At 38.1% G+C, this 9,801-nt stretch overlaps 1 non-coding gene across 1 annotated transcript; it reads left to right on the top strand.

The window, feature by feature from the left end:
* Positions 1–8,336: 8,336 nt before the first annotated feature.
* LOC120108144 lies at positions 8,337–8,442 on the top strand. Its single transcript, XR_005509632.1, has one exon. It is a non-coding gene; the product is annotated as a small nucleolar RNA R71 (small nucleolar RNA).
* The last annotated feature ends 1,359 nt before the right edge of the window (positions 8,443–9,801 follow it).

Raw genomic sequence — 9,801 nt, 5'->3', positions numbered from 1 at the left:
GAGGTTGTTCTACATACACCTCCTCATTAATATACCCATTTAAAAATGCACTTTTTACATCCATTTGAAATAATTTGAAATTCTTAGAGCATGCAAAGGCTAGTAATAATCTAATTGCCTCAAGTCTAGCTACAGGAGCAAAGGTTTCATCAAAATCTATACCTTCTTTTTGATTATAGCCCTTTGCTACTAGTCTAGCCTTATTCCTAATTACAATTCCATTTTCATCAAGTTTATTTTTATATATCCATTTGGTACCTATAATTGAATATTCAGAGGGTCGTTCAACTAGGTTCCATACCTTGTTTCTAGTAAATTGGTTTAGTTCTTCTTGCATTGCATTTATCCAATTTACATCTTTTTCAGCTTCTTCTATGTGTTTGGGTTCAAAATGTGAGACAAAAGCTAGATGGTTATTTAAGTTCCTAAGAGATGCTCTAGTCCTAACAGGTTGAGATGGATCATCTAAAATTAATTCCTTATTATGCCCATGAGCATACCTCCAAGCTTTAGTCAGCCCATGATCCACAATAGCCTCTTGGCTTGATGATGCATTTCCAATTAATTTTTGTTCATCATCTTGTAATGTCATCTCATCAATCTTTTCTTCAAGAATTTCAGCATCATCATCAAGATCAACTCTCTTGCTAGAAGAGATATCACTAGAATCATCAAAAATAACATGTATAGATTCTTCTATAACTAGGGTTCTTTTATTAAAAATTCTATAGGCTTTACTAGTTGTAGAATACCCCAAAAATATACCTTCATCAGATTTAGAGTCAAATTTACCTAGATTGTCTTTTCCATTATTATGAACAAAACACCTACATCCAAAGACATGAAAATAGTTTACTTTTGGTTTTCTATTTTTCCAAAGTTCATAAGGTGTTTTCTTTATAATGGGTCTCAATAGAACTCTATTTAATATATGACATGAGGTATTAATGGCTTCTCCCCAAAAGTACTTAGGGAGGTTACTTTCACATAGCATGGTTCTAGCCATTTTCTCTAGGGTTCTATTTTTCCTTTCTACAATTCCATTTTGTTGTGGTGTCCTAGGTGCAGAAAAATTATGAGTTATTTCCTTTTTACGACAAAACTCATCAAATAAATGATTTTCAAATTCGGTTCCATGGTCACTTCTAATGGCTATGACTGAAGTATCTCTAGCATTTGTTACTTCCTTATGAAATTTCTTAAAAACTGAAAATGCTTGATCTTTATGAGCTAAGAACATGACCCAAGTATATCTAGAAAAGTCATCTACAATAACTAAACCATATTTATTTCCTCCTAGACTTGTGGTTCTAGTTGGTCCGAATAGATCCATGTGTAGTAGTTCTAGAGGTCTAGAGGTAGAGACACAATTTATGGATTTAAAGGAGTTCCTTGATTGTTTGCCATATTGACAAGCTTCACATATTTTATTCTTTTCAAACTTTAGTTTTGGCAAACCTATCACGGAATCTCTTTTAACTAGTTTTGATATTGTGTCCATACTTGCATGACCTAACTTACGGTGCCATAACCAACTAGCATCATTATCCTTAGTTTCATTAACAACTAAACATGGGTTATGTTTGGCAAGATCCTCAAGGTCTACTACATACACATTTCCACGTCTTATTCCTTTAAAAACTAAACTATTGTCATTTGAGTTGGTTATGATGCATAAGGATGGCTTGAACAAAACATCGAAACCTCTATCACACAATTGACTAATGCTAAGTAGATTATGCTTAAGACCATCAACATATCGAACATTATCAATAAAGGTTGAAGGGGTGATTTGTACTTTACCTATACCAATGATGTGACCTTGGTTATTGTCTCCAAATGTCACAGCACCTCCCTTCTTAGGCTCAAGGGTGAAGAATTGGTCCTTGTCACCCGTCATATGTCTTGAGCAGCCACTGTCCAAGTACCAACAATTTTTATCGACCTTGGCTGCAAGACACTCCTACACAAGCAAATCATACAATTTTAGGTACCCAAGTTTTCTTGGGTCCTTCATGGTTAGTAATGTTGGTTTCTTTTGGAACCCAAACCCTTTTAATTTTTTTTTTAGTTTTTTCTTTTCTATAATCACACACATTTGCTTTATGTCCTAATGTTCCACAGCAAAAGCATGTTATTTTCTTAGTTTTGCTTTCTCCTGCTTTAACAAAGAAATTACTAAGGAGTTTTTGCTTATTTTTAGGTTTATACCCTAAACCAGCTCTATTGAACACAGCTCGTTGACTATTAAGTATCATTTCTAATTTTTTTGAGCTATATGTAAATTTTTCTACAAAAGGCTTGTACTTTTCAAGTTCTAGTGTCAATTTTTGCTTTTCTGTTTTTAGTCCATTTAGGTCTTTTGTAAGACTCTCTTTTAAGATTTGTTTATTATTTTTAAGTTCTAATATTTCTTTGTTCAGCCTTTCGTTATCTTTAGTTAAGGTATTAGTCTTTTGAATTAAGATTTGGTTGCTTGTCTTAAGTTCTGAATTTTCTTTAATAATAACATCTTTATCCTTAACTAATGTATTATACTTACGGAGGTGAGTTTGGTTAGTTAGTTTTAATTCTTTGTTTTTAAGATTTATTGTCTTATATTCGTCCATTAATTTATTGAAGGCATCATATAATTCATCAAAAGTAAAATCTAAATGTGTTCCGGATGTTACCTTATTGTCGTTAGCCATAAAACAAAGGTTGGCCTTTTCTTCTTGTTCCTCATCCGATGAAGATGATGATGTGTCGGAGTCCGATAGGGTGGAGACAAGAACTTTTTTTTTCTTGTACTTGCTCCCTTTCTTCAGCAAAGGACATTCAGCTCTGAAGTGCCCCGGCTTCTTACACTCATAACATCCAATCCCCTCATTTTCTCTTTCCTTACCTTTATCCTTGTGATAGAAATTTGAGGGGCCTCTCCTTTGATGAGAGGACTTCTTCCGGTTGATGAATCTTCGGAATTTTCTTCATCATCATCTCCCTCATTGTCTTCCTCTTCACTGCTACTGCTGCAAGACACATCTTTGTTAGTGGAAACAGATTTTAGTGCTATTACCTTTTTCTTGTGAGAGGACTCTTCTTTATTGTGTTGTTTCATCGTTAGCTCATGCGTCATGAGGGATCCAAGTAGCTCCTCGAATGGCAGCTTGTTTAAATCCTTAGCCTCTTGGATTGCCGTCACCTTGGCTTCCCATGACCTTGGTAGACAACGAAGAATCTTCCTGACAAGCTCACTGTTAGTATAATTTTTGCCAAGGCTTTTTAGGCCATTGACAATGTTAGTAAATCTAGTGAACATGCAAGTGATTGTTTCATTAGAATCCATCTTAAATAATTCATACTTATGAACTAATATATTGATTTTGGATTCTTTTACTTGATTTGTGCCCTCGTGGGTCACTTCAAGTCTATCCCAAATCTCTTTTGCAGAATTGCAAGTAGAGACTCTATTGAATTCATTTCTATCTAATGCACAATAAAGCACATTCATTGCTTTGGCATTTAGTTGTGCCTTCCTAATGTCGTTGTCATCCCAATCCTTTTCAAGCTTGGGTATGGTGACACCCTCTACATAAATGGATGGGATGTATGGTCCATTTAGAATGGTGGTCCACATCTCATAGTCTTGGGCTTGGATAAATATTCTCATCCTAGCCTTCCAATATGAATAGTCGGATCCATTAAAGAATGGAGGTCTATGTGTGGACTGATCCTCAATGTGAGAAGATCCAAATGGGGTTGTCATTTTGATCTTTTACTCTTTGGGTAATAGAGTTCCGGCTCTGATACCATTTGTTGCCCAGATAGACAACCCAAGAGGGGGGGTGAATTGGGTTTTAAAATAATTATTACAATTAAATGGTTTGTGAAATACTAATTAATACTTTTTGCGAGTAGATTAATTAGATGCTATGTACAGTAAATGAAATGAAAGTAAGAGACACAAAGGCAATCACAAACACAATGATTTTATAGTGGTTCGGAGCTAACCCTTGCTCCTACGTCCACTCCCCAAGCCTCACTTGGGAATTCACTATAACCCCTCGGATTACAGCCGGTTGTTTTACAAGCTCACAACCTAACTTGTTGTTTTACGAGATCACAACGAACTCGGTCGGTTTTTCCAGGCTCACCGACTAGAACCACCCGATTGTTTTCCCGGGATCACAATCAAATCCTTACACGTTGGTTTCAACCTAGGCTCACCAACAAACCTTTACACCCTTGATTCAATCTCCTGATTGAATCAAGTAAGGACCAAATGGATTGAAAGAACAAACAGAAAAATACAGCTTCTAAGCAAGCAGATATTAAGCAATTTAAATAATAGAGAAGTTAAGAGCCCTCAAACAAGTTTATGATGATGTAGAGGAGGGCTTCTCGAACTCTAGGTCTCCTCTTGAATGTCTTGAAGACTTGAAGGTTGACGGAGACTTCTTTAATGCTGGAAAGAGTTGGTTGAATGGAGTTAATGGCCCTCTTCCTTCTTTTCTGTTGAAATCCTTTTGCAGATGAAGATTTCTTGTTTTCTTAGAGTGGAATGTCACTTCTCTACCGTGCTACAGTTCTCTGTGGCTATTTAAGCCATTCCCTACGGAAACTAGCCGTTAGACACAATCTTCTAGCCGTTCTGCACATTCTGCACATCCTGACAATGTTTTCGTTGGGATCGGAGTCGACTCGCGCGATCTGGAGTCGACTCGGCTGCAGCAGGAGTCGACTCATGCTTTTCTGGAGTCGGCTCGGCAACTGTTCCGGATTTGAATTAAAGTGCTCTTCTCGACTGGGAGTCGACTCGACTTAACCCAGAGTCGACTCCCCAAACTCTGGAGCTGACCTGGCACTTTTGGAGTCGACTCATTCCAAGGAATCCATAGAGGTATTCTTCAACTTTGCTCACTCGAGTCGACTCGGAAATTCTGGGAGTCGACTCGGCACTCAGAGTCCGAACTCCCGAGCTTCTGTCTTTTGGCTCGTGCTGTCTTGGAGTCTACTCGGACTGTTTTGGAGTCGACTCGGCTCTCAGTATCCGAAAAACAGTCTTCTGTCTTTTTGGGGTAGCGCTGCCTTGGAGTCGACTCGAACTGTCTTGGAGTCGACTCGCCTCTCAAAGACAAAAATACTGTCTTCTGTCTTTTTGGGGTCGCGCTGTCTCGGAGTCGACTCGGCTCTCAGTGTCCGAAAGTTGCTCTCTGATTTTTGCCTTGTATTACACTGGGAGTCGACTCTCGCTTCCTTTGGAGTCGACCTGCCAACCATCGGAGTCGACTCGAGTTCCTCAAGAGTCGACTCGGCTCTCAGGGTCCAAAATAACTTCTCTGTCTTTCTGTCTGTAACTCCCTGGAGTCGACTCGGCAAGCATCGGAGTCGACTCGCGCTCTTCAGGAGTCGACTCGCTGACAGATTTTGAGTTGGGTCTTTCTGTTCGTCTGTCTGTTCTCAGTCGGAGTCGACTCGTAATGTTTCGGAGTCGACTCGAGCCTGTGCCAGTGCTTCTGATATGCTTGGAGTCGACTCGTAATCTTCCGGAGTCGACTCGAGTCTCAGACTTTGGTTCAAATTGACTTCTTAACTTATCCAAAATGTCTTGAACCAAATCTAGAGACACTTGACCATAAATTTACAAGAATTTCACTAAAACACTAGATTGAATTCATTAGTAAACATAAGATATACTCAAATGCTTTGAGCTCATCAAAATCAAATAGGGTTATAATCAATCACTCCACAGCTTTCACACTATTGTCTTTTTCAAGGTCAATACCGAGTTTTTTTTTTCCTTTTTATATATATATTGTGCACTTTTACTCTTGTGGTGATTTCTCCGTGTAACGAGCAATCAGTCGACAACTCTCACACCAGTTGGCATAAGGTGTCGGGCATCAAGACTCCCCTACGGACTTATGCTCAGAGTTCTCATCACAAGCCCACTTGACCTTTGACAATAGGTAGCCCTTTTCGATGTTCCTGACTAAATCCATTATTATTGATGATTTTTTTTTTTTTGGGATTAGATAAGTATGATTCATCAGGGTCCAAGGTTGCTACTATACTATCAATATAATGTCGAGCCTAGACCTTAGAAGTGTCGGCCAGTGTGTAGTGAAATTTCGAAGTATTAATTAGCTTACAACTCCCTAAGAGAGACTTAATGAAAAGAACTTAAATTTGTATTACTTCCGACTAGTCATTGGGCTTTTTAGATTTTATATACCTTGTGTGTTTAGCATTCTCGCATTAATGTATAGAAATGAGGTTTTTTTTAAAAAAAAACAAAAACTTTTTTTTAAAATTTTTTTATTATTATTATTATTTTATAAAAAATGAAAATGAACACATTTTTTTAAAAAAATATTTTTATTTTTTTATTTTTTTATTTCTTTTGATAAACCTCACATTATGAAGTGAAAACGAATGCAAGAGATGCAAACAAAATAAAAAATAAAAAAATACTTAAAAATACCCCCAAACCTAAACCTAACATTGTCCTCAATGTTAAAGAAATCTAAGAGAATTGGATTGCCTCCCAACAAGCGCTAAGTTTATTGTCTTCAGCCAGACACAGTGAGATAGTTTTTGCATCTCCTTTTATGAGGTCATCTATTTTGTCTATCATAAAACACTCAACTTCCCTCGCGGGTTGGTCGGCCGCATTGAACACATTTAATTTTACCTTCATGTTCCCAAATGATATGTTCATTACCCCTGTTCTACAATTGATGCATGCATTGGCTGTTGCTAAAAAGGGCTGCCCAAGGATCACGGGGATTTGTTTATTAGGATTGGGCTCATGTTCCATATCAAGGACAATGAAATCTACTGGAAAATAGTATTTGTCTACCTTCACAAGAACATCTTCAATTATCCCACGTGGTGTTTTTACAGATCGATCAGCCAATTGAAGGGATACCGAGGTTGGTTTTAACTCACCTAAACCAAGTTTCTCATAAACTGAATAAGGTAAAAGGTTGACACTTGCCCCTAGATCTAAGAGTGCTCGATCAATGAAATTATTTCCTAAGACACAGGAGATCGTGGGAGCACCAGGATCTTTGAATTTTGGAGGGGTGTTGTGTTGGAGAATAGAACTCACTTGCTCAGTTAGGAAGACCTTTTTAGGCACATGTGTCCTAGATTTTCGCTTTTGTGTACAAAGGTCTTTGAGAAATTTGGCATAGAAGGGAACTTGTCTGATGGCATCAAGGAGTGGGAGGTTGATTTTAACTTGTTTGAAGACCTCTATCATCTCTTCTAATGAAGTTCCCTTTTTGCCAAATGGAGAGGGTGAAGTAAGAGCTTCAGGAAATGGAGCCTTTGGGATGTGAGTTTTGGCAGAAGATGGACTAGCCGAAGAAGAAGAAGAAGGTTTTAGATTTTCATTTGACACATTTCTATCCTCTTCTTCACCTTCCTTATTGTTGTCCTCCCCAATCTTATTGTCTATTATACGTCCACTCCTTAGGGTAGTCAAAGCATTGGCTTGTTCATGATGAATTGCATTTAATTGATTTTCTTGAGCCATGTATTGTCCCCTAAGATTACTTAGTAGTTGGCTTGGAAGCTTTCCTTCCTCTCGCTTGTTCAGTGCATTAGCTAGTTGCCCCATCTGGGATTCTAGCTTGGCGATTGATTGCGTGTGAGAGTGCACCAATTGTGTAATGGTTTCCAAACCTTGAAGGGCGTTCAACACTTTCTCCTCAAAGGCTGTGTTTCTTTGGGGTGGAGGAGGAGTGTGTTGAAATTGAATCGAGGGATGGTAGGGATGAATATTTTGTGGGGTTTGAAAATTTTGAGAATTTTGAAAATTTTGGGAATAGGGTTGGGCTGTGTTCGAAGCTTGCTGCTTCCAAGAAAAGTTTGGATGATTTCGCCATCCCGGGTTATATGTATTGGAAAATGGGTCATTATCCGGTCTAGGCTGTGTTTGAGCAGCATTGATGTGTTCTTGCACGAGTTCGGGGAATTGGGGCGCTGAAGGGCACTCATGAATAGGGTGGGATGGGCTAGAACAAATAGTACACACTTGTGCTTGGGAAGAGTTCATGTAATGCCCACCTATCATCAGTTGGTCAATCTTATGGGACAATGCATCTACCTTGCTAGACAGGTCCATAGAATGACTTATTTCACAAATAGTCCCTTTTCTTTGAGAACTCGGGGGTGCTTGACGAGAACATGAAGCATGGTGGAGGGAGTTTTCATTAAGATTTTCAAATAATTGCCATGCTTCATGCTCATTTTGAAGCATAAAAGTGCCCCCGCATGCAGCATCGATCATCTGACGGTTTCGTTCTGTCAATCCGTCATAAAAACATTGCACTAGTTGCCACTTAGGTATTTGATGATGAGGGCATTTACAGATTAGGTCCCTAAATCTCTCCCAAGTTTCATGAAATTCTTCTCCCTCAGTTTGGGAGAAGCTTGTAATGGCACGTCTAAACTGGTTCGTTCTTCCTATGGGAAAGTATTTTTTAAGAAATTCTTGTTGCATTTGATCCCAAGAACGAATCGAGTTAGCTTCTAAAGAATTCAGCCATTGTTTGGCTCTATCTTTAAGGAAGAAGGGGAATAACCTAAGTTTCAGGGCATCATCAGTGAAGTTTTGAATCTTGACAGTGGTGCAAATCTCAAGAAATTCATCTAAATGTTTGTATGGGTCTTCGTTGGTGAGCCCATAAAAAGATGGGAGCATTTGGATCACACTAGACTTTATTTCATATTGTACAGCTGCTACCTCAGGTAATCGAATGCAAGATGGGGAAGTGTAAATAGTGGGAGTAAAGTACTCCCTCAGGAGTTTGGGTTGTTCTTCAGCCATCTTAAGAGGTGGGGATGATCCTAATATTTTGATCTTAGCTCGAATGTTCCTAAGGGTTCATTCTATTTCAGGGTCAAAAGGTAATAGGTTTCGTACTCTAGAACGACTATCGTGCATACACTAGTACTCGATCAATCAAGCATGCAATAAAAGAGAAAAGCATATCAATCCTAGTCTTTGTCCTAAAATCACTAGACAGCTCCTAACTGGTTTGAAGAGGGCACCTAAGCCTCCAATCCGGTCTAATGAACCGAGTTGACCAGGTAAGCTCCCAGGTAAGTGGAGGGGTCACGATGCGTTCGCAAAGGTCCCACTTAAAACCCACTTGCCTCGAATAGATGAACTGTCTCCCTTATAGGGACAAAGCTTGCCTAGACATCAACTAAGCCACAGAGCAAAATTGGTGCAACTTTCGGTGATCATCGTCCTATTGAGCTCGAATGTCCCTAGGAGCCAATGTCTAATTAATTTTAATTAAAGTGACACTATGTGAGATTGAGTTCACCTAAGTTGGGCAAGAGTCCGGTGATGAAATCCGGCTCTTATCTTGTTGGGGTGATTGCCCTTACTAAGTGCAAATTAATTGGTGCATGTGTATCAAGCATGCATTCACACTTTTGCTGAAATTAAAAACAAACAATCACCACAAAATTTCAAGCTAATAATTAATTTAAATAAGAAAGGTTTAGAGGTTACCAAAGGGAATTTTTCCAGTAATTTAATTTTTTTTTTTAGGCAAACCTCTACAGCACTCCTTTTCCAGCAGTTCTCTTTTTGATCATCCCAGATTTTTTCTCGATTCCTGATCAAATAAGATCAAAAGAAAATTTAAAAAAAAATTAGTATTAGAGAAAAAAAAAGATAAGAAAAGTAACAATAATAGAAAATAATTTTTTTATTTATTTATATTTTTTTTTGAAAGTTTTTTTAATTAATTAATTTTTTTTAATAATAGGAAAAATAACTATGCTAGCAATCCCCGG

This window comes from Phoenix dactylifera, unplaced genomic scaffold (assembly GCF_009389715.1).
Source record: "Phoenix dactylifera cultivar Barhee BC4 unplaced genomic scaffold, palm_55x_up_171113_PBpolish2nd_filt_p 001200F, whole genome shotgun sequence".
In the NCBI taxonomy this organism is placed as follows: Eukaryota; Viridiplantae; Streptophyta; class Magnoliopsida; order Arecales; family Arecaceae; genus Phoenix; species Phoenix dactylifera.
This window is presented reverse-complemented; position numbering and strand designations above follow the sequence as displayed.